The following is a 14,146-nucleotide window of genomic DNA, read 5'->3' on the forward strand; positions in this document are numbered from 1 at the left end:
ATATATATATATATATATATATATATATATATATTAAATTATTACATTCAAATACAATCACCTAGCTTTACACATTATATATATATGCAACATTCTCAGCATTTATGTCCTATAAATTAGTGGTTCAATGCCTAATAGTCCCGTAAGCCCACAATTACAATTTAAAAAAAATAATATTAACCATATTTACTAACTTAAACTCAATCCAAAAAAGCATTAAATACATAAAATTATGTTGGATTAGAGACTTTATTAGTCCCTGTTTTTGTTTCCCAAATCTCTTTTACCAAAATATTTTAGAAGAAAAGGAGCTATGATTTGAAATTACTAATAATTCAAAGAAATATAATTTTGATAAAAAAATCATGATTTAGAAATGGTAATGATTCAAACAAAAAATAATATTAATTACATGATATAGATTTAATAAATTCCAAAAAATATAAGTAATTATTATAAAGATATAACAAAACAAATAGTTAATTATTATTTTTATTTAACAAATAAAATTTATCAAAAATTTAGCATTTAATAAGTATATACTTATTATTCAAAAAACTCATATATCTATATATATATATATATATGTATATATAAATCAAACAGAGCACATGTGAAATTGAGAAAAAAGAAAACCCAAAGAATGACAACCACAATTGCCCGCCCCATCTTGGCTGGGACCCGGGGCTAGCTGGCTTTACGCGCATGGTTGTAGAAGCTGCGGCACGGTATTCGTGGATGGTCTGGAACCGAGATTTTTAATAAAAAAGAAGAAAAATGGAAGAAAGAAAATCTCAGGCTCCACTAATATTTTGCAACGTGTATGAACCAAAATGCATGGTATTTCAGTTTGTAAAGTTGTCCCGCCTACTTTTTTTCAGGACGTCTGCCTGTAGAAGCTCCGACCAAAGTTTAGGCTATGGGAGCTCCTACTGTCTAACAATTTTTGGTGTGATAGGCTATTTTGAAAAAGAGCGGTAGACTTTACGCAAACATCATTCATCAACGTGTGGGTTTATTTTTTGTTTTTTCTTTTTTGAATTTTTTATAGGTAAATATTGAATTTTTTTATTATTTAAAACATTAACCAAAAAAAATTTACACTTTATAAGTCGATAATATTCATTTTATATTTAATGGAATATGGGTTAATTCTCTAATCCGTTCGTAGACTCTAAAAATTTTATGTGGAAGATAATTTTTCATCACTTTCTTTTTTATAAATTATTTTTTATGACACGTTTCTATGTGGATGAAAAATTACATAAGAAGATAAACTAAAAGGAAAAATAATTTTAACCATTATGTTATATGGATAGATAAAAACAGAAAAAAATGTGTAAACATAAATTTAAGAGAGAAAAATAGAAGATAAATAAATAATATCTAATGAAATTTAACTTTCAACTGTCCTCAAGTTGAGCGTGACACCAAATTAGACACCACTATTATATATTTAATTAAGAAAAATCAGCAAAATATTCTTGAATTGGTTTAGAAGTAAATGGGTTGCTTCACATACATCATGGAGAAAACGATAGTTTATTTATAAAAGAAAATATTAGAAATAAAAACTGTTTCATTCACCTACAAAATAAAAATGACATCATTTTTCAAAATGTAAAAAGTGATAAATTGAAATTTAAAAGCCAATGTTATACGAAATAAATTGCTCTAAACTAGACGAAATAAATTCCTAAAATGACGTTCAAATTTACTTTCAAAATTTTTGAATTCTACCAATTAGAGAACAATAATCTTTTTTTGTTAGTTATTTGGTTACTTTTAACTCATTATAACTTTACTTTTAATTGAAAATGCCCCACGGAGATGCAAGTAGTATTTGATTCAAATTTCAAATTTTCAAGCACTAATAAAATGCTCGAAGATTAGTTATAAGCTAAATACTTAAATAAGTTTTTGAACTATTTTAAAAAAGTCAATTCAATACTTATCTTTTTATTGCGTTCAAATAAGTTCATGAATTTTTATTTCGAGTCAAATAAGTTTCTCTTTTATTAGTTAAGGATACATTTAACACTTTTATACTATGTCACGTGTTATTTTAATGATATCACTATCACATGGCAGATGACATGACATTAGATGATGTTTGTTAGAATTTGTGTGTTTATTTTTTTATCTAGACATATTAACCAAAAATGGTTGGTTAAAGATTTAAAACAAAAAGGTCAAAAAAAAAAAAACTAATTACCTTCTTTCTAATCGGTTGAATAAACATTATGTACCTAAATATATTAAATCATTTGATTTAGGGTTTAAGTAAAAAAATGAAAACAAATTGACTTCAAAATAATCTAAAGCTTTTTCGACTTTGGACTTCTTGAATTTTAAGTTAAAATTTGGACCGAAGATTTTGAGTTGGTTGACGAAAACGCAGCAATTTCAAATTTTCAAGCTCTAATAAAGAGCTGGAAGATTAAGAGAAAAGATGAGACGGATAAGCTTGCTAAGGAAGGTGTTCGCCGGTTACACGGATTCTTTGTTTTCCTGGAGTCTTGAGTTTGATTTTCAATTGATTTGGTAAGGCTAAGCAAGAGTCCTATTTTAATTGAGGTTGGATTTTAGCAGATTTGGTTTGACTAACGTGTCATGTGGAGGGAGCCGCAGATCATGCTCAAATTGATATATTAATGATGGCTTGTGACTTGTCGTGGAACGCATCCTGGCTGATTGTGTTCGGACAGTCGAAAGCACAATTTGAAAAGTTTTGTGTGCGTGATTTATGCTGCGCAGAAACTGTGCACTGGTGTTTTAGTGCGCTACGATGCTTTTAACTTGTCTTAATCTGCTATTTAAGATTGATCCATCTTTGAGGATTGTTCTTAATTTGTTATTTAAATACTCCATCTAAAGGTGTAAACATTATTAACGAAAAATATGAAAAAATTAAATTTTTTTTATTAATTTAAAAAATTATAATTATATAATTTTTAAAAAAATAAAAAAAATTCAGGGAGCACCAATCGATGCTTTCATAGTAATTTTTAAACTTAATAAAGAGTAGAATTATTATTTTAATTTTGTCTTGTCATCAAACTAATAGAAACATATTGACTAAGGGTTGAACTTATATGTGAAGCAGAAAATATTTTTTAAAGACGAATTGTTCATTTCGAGAACTAATAGATCCGTTTAGAATTTCGATTAAAACTTTGAAGATAAGGGTATTTTATCTTTTTTTTTATTTAAAATTTTTCTGGATACTTTAGCTCTCTTGTAATAATAAAGTCTAAAGATTTTTCTTTGGTAATTAACAAAAAAATTGTATAATTCTCAAAAAAATCTTTACTTTTAATTGTTTTTATCCCAGCTACCCTGTAATCATTTTATTAATAGTAAAAAATAAGTACAGCAAGGAAGGGGACTGAAATCTAACCTCCAGAATTACATGATCAAGGAAGGATAAAATTCCTAATCCAGGGATTACTACCTTTGCAATAATTTTAGGTGCAAATGATAAGTAATTTATCTGTGTGCTAGGATCTAAGGTAAATTTATAAGAAATAATCATAAAAATAAAAGTAAAACATAAAAAATTAGTAAAGAGTACTACTCTTTTACATTTATTTAAATCTAACATAAGGAAGACTATTCTGATCCAATCATAATGTTCCTCGTAATTTGCCTTGAGCCACAATGAAAATTTGTAAATTTTGATGGTTGTGGCCCATGTTCGCTAACAGATCCGCTGCCTGGTTGCCTTCCTTGTAGATATGAGATATTCGAAAGGAAAATTGAGATAGTAATTGTCGGATAGAAACCAGTAAATACCTGATATCATGTGACCCTCTATAATTCTCCTGTAGCAATCAGATAACAGCCATAGAATCCATCTCAATCCACAGTCTCGTTATGTTATACTCCCGGCATAAAACAAGTCCTCTATATAGGGCTAGTAACTCCGCTTGTAAAGAATTTTTAGCTCCTAAATTTTCAAAAAAGCCAAATAACATTACACTTGCATGATCTCGTAAGATTCCACCTCCTGCAGTTGTCTGAAACTTTTTAGAGCTACCATCAACATTTAACTTAAACTCACCTATTGATGGCTTTTGCCAAGAAATAATTTTTGGACGAAAAGGCGAGTTCTCTTGGAATGTTATCCCCCACTCTTGAGCTATCTGCATATCTCCCCGCCATTGCCATTTTTGCCACTACTTCCCAAGGAATAACTAGTGAATAAGTTTCAAAACTCTCCACACCACTCTATTTAAATACATACCAAGGTTCCTCTATTTTGCATCATTCCGTTCCAACCACAAGAACCATAAAACAAACAGAGGAAGTAAAGTGCGGATGTGACCATGCTTAGAATAATCACCAGAGTATATCCATGCACATATAATCTGATTAACAGTACGATGATTAATAATGTAGATTTGGAAGAATTTTGCAAAATAATTCCAAACTTGTTTGGCTACCGAATTCTCCCACATGATATGGATGAGCGATTCCTCAGAATTATAGCATCTACATCGGGAAGCTAGTTGGAAACCTTTTGTTTTCATTTTCAGCTTCATAGGTATCCAATCATGTAATAATCTCCATAAAAAGAATGAAGTAGTTAGAGGGATATTTTTATGCCAGATATAATTGAAGTTCGGATTAACTACCCGTTGTTGTCGAACTAATTCCCATGCACTCTTCGTAGAGAAACTACCATCCGAAGTAGGCACGAAAAATGCCGCATCCTCACATATTGTGTCGATAGGAATTTGCAAAATTTCAAGCACTAGCTCCTCAGGCAAAACAACTTTTAATTTGTCCACATCCCAGGTGTTATTTGAAAAGAAATCACATACTTGTGACATTGAATTCATAAATGACTGATGTCGATTTACCAATGGCTCCTCACCCATCTAGCAATCACGCCAGAAAAATAACTTGCCCTGTCCAATCCGCCATCTCATGTTTTGTTCTGTGACTGCACAACTAGCAACCACACGTTTTCAGGTTAGGGAATTATGAATTTTTGGTTCAACATATCTCGGAATCTAGCCAGCACAATACTTTGCCCTCAAAAATTGGGTCCATAAGCTATTATTGGTCCGAAATCTGAACCAAAATTTCATACTGAAGGCCTTAAACACATCATTTAAGCCTTTGATATCTAAACCGCCTTCTGACAATGGTAATGTAATTTTCGACCATGAAACCCAATGAATTTTTCTAGAAGTTGTCGAACCTCCCCACAGAAAGTTATTGAATAATCTGTTAATTCTCTCAAAAACACAAACAGAAGGTTTCAATACTTGGAGCAAGTAAATGGGAATAGATGATAATACACTCCTCAATAGTGTTATCTGACCACCTGGGGAAAGTATTTTATTTTCCCATCCTATAATGCGCTCTTGAATCTTTTCTACAAGATCATTAAAGAGGGTTACCTTTTTGGGACCTTTGTATAAAGGAGCACCTAAATATGTGATAGGCAAAAACCGATGATTAAAACTAGTAGTTTGATATATGATCTGACTCTGAGAGTTAGCAATATTTCTATGAGTAATAAAGTAGCTTTTTTGAACTTTTATTCGTTGCCCAGACATCTCTTCATACTCCTGTAAAAAAGCCAAAATTTTCTGTAAAGCAATTTTAGAACCATTAGTGAAAATGATCACATCATCCGCAAAAGCTAGATGTCTCACAAACATTGAACAACCAGACAAATAATGGAGAAATGGATATTGAGCAAATAAAGCATTTAAGCCTTTGGACAGATATTCTGCAACTAAAATGAACAACAGTGGCGAGATGGAGTCGCTTGTCGCAGCCCACATTCGAATTTGAAATACCCCACTGTGCGGCCATTGAGTAGTAAAGAGAACCAGCAGTTAGATATGTAACGATGAATCATTTCAATCCAATGAGAATTGAAACCGAACTGCTGTAGCATCCTATAGAGAAATTCCAATCAAGCTGGTCGTAGGCCTTCATTATATCTAGCTTTAAAGCTACATTACCTCATCTCACTTTCTAGTCCAGTTTTCTTATCAACTCCTGAGCTAGCAATATATTATCACTAATCATTCGACCACCAACAAACCCACTTTGATTTTCTGTGATAATAGAAAGGAGAAGCTTTGCCAGCCGATTAGCTAAAAGTTTTGTAATTATTTTGTTCAGCACTGTATAGAGGCTTATTGGCCTGAATTCACTCCATTTGCTTTTAATTATTTATTTTTATTTTAAATCTTAAGAAAAATAAACAATAAATAGAAGTATCAAAAGTTGCAATATAAAAGAGTGTAAAGGGTCTATTGTATATTTATATAAATTTTGGTTATAGGGAATTAAAATCTTCATTAATACTACAAAGAAAAACTTTATATCCAAAAGAACAATAATAGTGCTAAACTAAAGCTTATTTGTTTGTTCTTTCCAATTTCCACACTTAACAATAAAAACAAAAAAATAAAAAGATTTCGTAATTCTTGTCCACGTAATTGGAATGCCATCTAGTCATGTAGTAACCATATTTTATATTAGCATTTTTTTCCATTTGAAATTTAAATGCTAGCAATTAACTTTAATTTAAAACTACTATTTGCATTTCCTTGTATTCCTTTGCGTTAAAGATGTAGTACCAAGTATTATTATTTTACTACAATTCGTTCTAATATTTTCAATTAAGAAAAATTTGAGAATTTAGGGTTCAAATGTAAGAAAGAAGATTTTAAATGTAAAAGACTTATTGTCTTTTTATAAAAATATTTAACACTGTTACTTCCTGTGGAAACAGAAGTAAAACGTAAGGTTTTATATGGAAAAAAAGAATCTCAAGGTGTTATGTCATATCACAAAGGGTCTAGATGAATTTACCTTAGAATATTTTAAATAATAATGTTAAATAAGACTTTTTTTTGTCAACTAAATCCATACGAAAAGGTTTTTTTTTTTATAATTGAGGGAAGTGAAGGGGGATTCAAACTCTCCTCTTTAGGCAGAGGGATTATGCACTAACCAATAAGGTAAATGCTCGGGTGCAAATCCATACGAAAAGGTTAATGAAGCTTTGTTTCAATGATAACAGGAAATCTTGAGACCTAAATAAATAGAGTCCCAATAAAGTTAGTCTCTAAAATTCCATATTAATTATGAACAGGAAAAGTTCTTAATCTAAAACATTTAAAGATATGGAGTTCTCTTGTATATATGAGAAAACTAATGTAGATTAACTGTTCTCAAGGATTGATAGATGCTTATTTATTTTGATGAGACAATCAAACCGTTTGGTTTTTACAAAATTTGGATGAATCAAATGTGTACAAGAAAGTTAATGGCAGCATAGTCACATTTTTTGTTGACTATGTTGATGATATATTACTCATTGGGAATGATATTGGTGCAATGCCATCAACGAAAATTTGGTACTCTAATCATTTTGCTATGAAGGATCTTGGTAAAGTGTTCCTATATAATCGAGATCAAATATTTTAAAGATAGAAAGAAAATATTGTTGGGATTGTCTCAAGTGAATTATATTCACAGGACATTGACCAAGTTTAGCATGTTTAATTAATTCCAAAGAAAAAGGTTTTTATACTATAGACATTCATCTCCCTAAAAAAAGTCTCATAAATCTCATAAGGAAAGACAGAAGATGAAAAACTTTCCTTATGCATCATCAGTATGAAGTCTTGTGTATGCCATACTATGTATTAGGTCATATATCTATTATGTAGTCAGCATTGTGAGTTGATACCAATGAAATTCAAGCCCTAAACATTGAACAATAGTGAAACACATATTAAAATATCTAAATCGAACTAAGTATTATTGTTTAGTTTTTGGTGGAGAAGATTAATTCTAACAACTTATACATATTCAAATTCTCAATCAGATGTGGATCATAGAAAATCAACATTTGGGTTTGTTTTCACTTTAGGTAAAGAAGTAATCACTTAGATAAGTTGCAAGCAAAATAATACTACAGATTCCACCATTAAAGTAAAGTATGTCGCTGCATGTGAAGCTAGAAAGTAAGTTGTACAGATTCAAAAATTTGTATAAAAGTGTGGAGTTGTTCCATCTATAAATTCTCCCATTACTCTTTATTGTAATAATAGTGGAACTGCAGCTTATGTTGTGAAGCCCAAAGCTCACCAGAAAATGAAACACATAAAGTGCAATACCTCTTGATTTATGATATTATAAATAGAGAGGATGTTATAGTAGGAAATATTGCTTCAACTAAAAATACAGTAAACCCATTGATTAAATCTCTGTCTCAAAAGATGTTTGAAAAGCACTTTGAGTCAATGGGTGTGAAATATATGTATTATTGGTTATAAGTGCAAGTAAAAGATAGACATATGCCTTTAAAAATTAATTTTATTATTTTATTTATTAGATAAATAAATTGATACATTAATTATTGTTTCACATATAAATAAATTCATACAAGGTTAATTAACTTATTAAGTTTGCTAAAAAGTCCTCAATATTATAACCTTTTATAATATTGACCTTAACACTTAATTAAACCATTTTAATTAAGTCCTTATTAGTTAATTAAACTAGTTTATGATTTAAGTCCAACTTAAATCATCAAATTCCCAATTTAACCCATAATGCAACTTTATGTGTGTGACCTATTAAAATCTTAACATGTTAGCAATAAAATTGAATTATTAATCTTTACCGATTAATTTAAATTAATCAACTGAATTTCATAGACCAAGATTGGCATTTAGCAATGCATCATGGCCACCCAATTGTTAGGAGAGTCAAAAGGTTCCTTGACAACCTTTTAGTGTACAATCTATTAGTGTAATTTATTCCCTTATTATATATCTCAGAGATGATAAGAGCTTGGTGTAATGTCTTCTCTTATTGACCTCCATATTTGTTCCTACAGTTAAATCATTAGCTTTATAGAAACTTATAAAAGTCATTTCATAATCTCCCAATCACTTTGACCAAGGATTTGATTAAACTAATATCAACCAAGAATTAATGAGATATTTCCCTTTAAATCACTTGGGATGATGATTTCTATCTTTACCACTCATTCACCTTCATATGTTTCATACTATACTCAAAAGTATCCTAATTTAGCATTTTTGATAGGATTCGTAAAGATGAAATCAAAGTATAGTACTTTCATATAAAACAACTTAGTGTACCAAATCTAAGGAGTAGTTACATGATTGACATTTGAGAAGTATTGCATAGACACTAGAGTGAGACATCAAATGCACTTCTCATGTCGGGTCATGTTTAGTGAACTTGCTCTACCATGACAAGCTCCCATATACTAGTTCTAAGTATCTCTATTGTTCAACCTATGAAAGTGGTTGCTAACTTCATAATAAGGAACAAAGCACATGTTAATTTTTGAATATTATTGATGTCCCGTCTCAATAATACAATGATCACAAACTTTTAAGAACAATGTTTTGATGCATAGAGACCTCATAATTGTATCACAATTTAATTCCTTTGCAAGGCATATATAGTTTCTTGGATTTTATCTACATAAATATAAATAGTAATTAAGTTACAAACTTATAGATAAAGAACTATTTCAATATTGTTATAAATAACAAAATGTCATACTTGAATATCTAAATTTGTGATTTTCATACAACCATAGATTAGCTTGTAGGGCTCATATCAACATAGATAAACTTCTTTGCAAGCTATCTTAACTTTCTTTTAGTTCAGTTTTTATGAACCTTAGTTAAACATCTTTTGTAAAAATATATTTCTTAACAGTTTCCTTTAATACTTTATTATTCTCAAATCTCGTAACTTAATTTTTATATTAAAATGATACAATGTAAATCATATCTAAGTTAAACACAACTATTTTTCCTAGAAAGAAGTTCACCTCATATTGGAAATCATTATCATAGTCTTTAAGATCATCGAAATCCATATACTCAATCTCATATCCTTTACCATATCCTCCAATATTATCAATTGCATCATCAATATCACTTTCATTTGCAACATCATCTCTTACAAAAATGTAATACCCAGTACTTTGACATGGTGGCTAATGAAGCTTATCAGATGTCAAATGAGGTTAATTATAATGTTTAAATGTGAGGAAAGGTGAAAAGAGTATTTAAAGATAAAATATTTCGCACACGAGAAAATAATAAAAAAATAATAATATTTTTATTGAGGAAGAATTTACGCAATAAAAAGTGATTTGGAAGTGAATTGGGGCATAATAAGGTATTTTGGTTACTAAGGAGACAAGTAAAAAATTTTAAAATAAAATAATATTAAAATATTAATTTTTTATTCAGTGTCAAAATTTTTCATGAAGAAGGAGTATACGGTTAATGTAAGTGGGGGAGAGGAAGAATGAGAAAATTTCAGAGAAAAATGAAGCTAGTGGGGCCTACGCGTTATTAAATAAAACTAACGCGGGAAAAAATTATATTTTAAATATTATGAAGACACTGCGTTGAAGTACAAGCTTTATATTTCGTTTGTACATGTGTAAAAAAAGATAATAGAAGGAAATTCAAGTTAAAAGAGTATTGAGATGACTAAATTAAAAAGAGAAGAAACTTGGAGGGTAAAACGATAATTTTACGTAAAGTGTGGTCAAAGCTTCCTTTCATCTTTATCAGCCATGACCGTCCTTATCTCCTCCAGCAAGATATTTTCTTCTTCTTCTTGAATCTTCTTCTTCTTGAAGCTTCCAATGCCATTTTCATTTCAAGTTCATGAAAATCAAATTTTTTCATGTGATTTCCCTTGTTTCTTTTCATTTCCTTTCTTTTCTTACTTTTTTCTTCTCTAAACTTTTTGGGCACTAAACCTGCAGCTTCTAACCCCAATTTTCAGCACATCTAAACCCTAGGAGAAGAAGAAAGAAACAGAAAGAAAGGAAGAAAAGCTTGGTTTTGTAATTCAAGCAAGCTAAGGTAAGGATTTTTGTGTTTTAAGCTCGTGGTTGGTTAAATCTTGGAGAAATAATGTGTGAATCATTTTGGCAGCTTGATGATTAATATTTTGAAGGAATATTGGAGTGCAAGCACAGGTCAAGCAACCATAAAGGTAAAGACAAATGATGTTTTAAGTGTAGTTGAGGAATCTTGAGAAAATGGGTATTGTTGTGTAGTTGACATTTTAAGTGGCATATTGTGAGAAATTGTGGTTGTTGTGGAAAGGATGGTTGAACTTGATAAATATCCTTAGAAAAGATTAATATATGTGTTAGAGTCATAAACAAGTTGCTAGTAATCATAATTTAAAGAATTATGCAAGTAAGGGATAAAAGCAACTTTGGTAAAAATTGTGTCAAGATAAGTTAAGTTAAATAAGGATTTGTGATTGAATGAAAAAGGGAAGTATAAATGATGTACGCTAAAGATATTGAATTGGGATTGGTGCTAGGAATTGCAACAGTAAAGGTAGAGTACTGTGGTGGTGTACTTAGGAAAATAACGAGCAACCGGGAAGTAAGAATAGCTAGATACGCCTCCGAACAAATAGCGATGTAATATCCTGCTATTGTAAGGTGAGTGAACTTGCATTGAAAATATTTTGGAAAATGTATTAGTATTTGGACAAAGCGTGTGAATGATTTTTATTTGATATTTCCTTAAAAATTATGCATGGGAACAAGGCTTTATTAAAATGTTTTATGTTGTGAGTGTGCAATATGATGAATCCTTATGCCTTATATGATGTTGATATAAATATATATGTTGTGTATTGATAGTTAATATTGTGTAATAGATATAACTGTGCGTGTGCGCGATGTGGGGGATACACATGCCGGTGATGACGGGGTACGAAAGTGTGGATAATGATATTGAAGTGTGTGAGTAGAGAGTGCACAGGATGATGTTGAAGTGTACGAGTAGGGAGTGCACACGATGATATTGAAGTGTGCGAGTAGGGAGTGCACACGATGTTATAGAAATGTGCGAGTAGGGAGTGCACATGATGATATATAGTGTGCGCGATGTGGGGTTGCACACAATGACTCTAGCTATGTGCACGATGTGAGGGTTGCACATGAGCTGGTGAGACGGTGGTGGTATTTGTGTTATATATATTTATATATACATATGCAATAGAAAGTTTATGAGTATAATGTGTGGTTTGTAATGTATGTTGCATCCTACATGTTGAACCTTGAAAAATTACTAAGTGCTTCCGAATTGATGTTCATTACAACAAAAATGGTTTTTCGTTGCAACAAGAATTCTTTTGACTTAATTGCTCTGTTTCTCGCTACAGTGAAATTGCATTCTCATTGTAGTGAGAAATTCTCGGGTGTTAGGGGCTTACAACAGCCTTGGAGTTCGCTGCAATGAGTTGCTCACTGTGGTTTTCGTTGCAGCGAGATTCATTCTCGCTGCAACGAGAAACTCTTGGGTTTGGTTCAAAAACCTGTGCTCTGAATTTCGCTGCAGCAAGAATGCCTCTTCGCTACAGCAAGAATCTTTCGATCATGTTTACCTTGTTTATATCTTACTATGGTTTTCACTCATTTATCTTCATGGTTGATCTTGGGTTTTTCAACACTAAGAGATGACTAATCAAAGTTTTGAAATAAGGGGTTTTAACAAGAAATTAAGTTAAATTGCATGATTTTAGCAAAAGTGCATCATGATTTTAAAACTTTCCATATCATATGCTTATTCCCTTCTTATGTTCACTCATTGGGTTTATACTCACGTTTTTAAACTTCATGTTTTCAGATTCGGAGGTAGTTGGGACCTAGATTGAGTGTCCATGTATGCTCGTCTTCTTGATAAGTACTATGGCATCTCAGTAACGGTATCTTCACTTAAAGTCACTCCGCTGACATTTAAGAGTCTTTTATCTGTGTACATGTATATGTAATGTAAACCACTAGGAGTCATGTTATAAATGAAGTATGTATATGTTGGATTGATAATAATACCCTTATGAGACGACAATGAATGACGGCACTTTGAGATAATATAAATATGAATATTCGATTGTTATAAAATATTACTGAAACATTCATCGTTGAGAATTACAACACATAGTTTTAAAGATGATGGATGGAATGAGGAACAAATCTCATAAAGAAGCTTGCTTGGGCCTAGTGGGCTATGCCCATTGAGCCCATGCGCCAGTCATGGCCAGGGATTTGGGTTGTGACAAAAAAAAATTTTAAATCTTCCATGTCATCATTTTTTTTAACTTATCTCTTTTTACTCATTTAATTTCCTTCTAATGTCTCCAATCTCCTCGTCATCATTTTCACTCAAACACTCAACGTAGAAATGATAGCTTATCAATATTTACTTGAAAATTATCTCACTTGCCATTCACATATGAAGTTTTTAGATTGTGCACAAATTAAAAGTATAGGGTCTTATGTGGCATAAAAATTAAGTTCATGGTTTATCTGGTACAAAATAAAAGTTCAAAAACTTATATATCTCAAAATAAAAGTTCAGGAGCTTATGATAATAATAATAATAATAATAATACTATTTATTTCTGAAATAGATAGAATTTTTGGCATATTACTTTGTTTTATATGAGAAAAAACAAAAACAATACCACCGATTTTCTAAATGAGATCTCATATTCATTAATATGTTATACAAATTTTTTTATTGATAATGATGAAACTATTTATTATTAATCAAGATGTATATTATGAAATTAACACACATACACACATATATACTCTTAACAAGAAAGCTTTCAACATTGATATTAAAAAAATTTTATAAAAACTTTTGAAATGATTTTTTATTCTTATTATCAAAAGCCAGTAAGGATTCAACAATAAATCCTTTCTTCTTTTTCTAAATCTCAATTTTGATTTCCCACTTTACAACTCTAAACGTATTATTAAAACAACTCCTAGTAAACTTAAAACACTAGAAAGCTAATTCTATACAATCAAATTTTAATCATGAATGCGCATCAACAACAAAAAAAGGTGTTTATTGGTGAATACTGAAGCCATCAATCTAATATAATTAACGAATCCCTCTTCTTCTAATTATAAAAAAAAATCTTAATATAATTAGTAAAGTTTCAAATTCAGTAAAGAATTATGTTTCCAATATCTCATTTAGTGTGATACAATCTATCATAGATAAATTGTGTTTCCAATATATCATTTAATGTGATAATAATCATTCATAAATATCTTACTATC

At 30.4% G+C, this 14,146-nt stretch overlaps 1 long non-coding RNA gene across 2 annotated transcripts; it reads left to right on the forward strand.

Annotated features, from left to right (window-relative positions):
- Positions 10,759–12,735, forward strand: LOC108663361. 2 transcript variants are annotated; one of them, XR_001929332.1, is made up of 4 exons: positions 10,759–10,910; positions 10,983–11,043; positions 11,383–11,506; positions 12,699–12,735. It is a non-coding gene; the product is annotated as an uncharacterized LOC108663361 (long non-coding RNA). The 2 variants fall into 2 exon arrangements; XR_001929331.1 differs by lacking the exon at positions 12,699–12,735 and adding an exon at positions 12,235–12,692.

Source organism: Theobroma cacao, chromosome 9, assembly GCF_000208745.1.
Source record: "Theobroma cacao cultivar B97-61/B2 chromosome 9, Criollo_cocoa_genome_V2, whole genome shotgun sequence".
In the NCBI taxonomy this organism is placed as follows: Eukaryota; Viridiplantae; Streptophyta; class Magnoliopsida; order Malvales; family Malvaceae; genus Theobroma; species Theobroma cacao.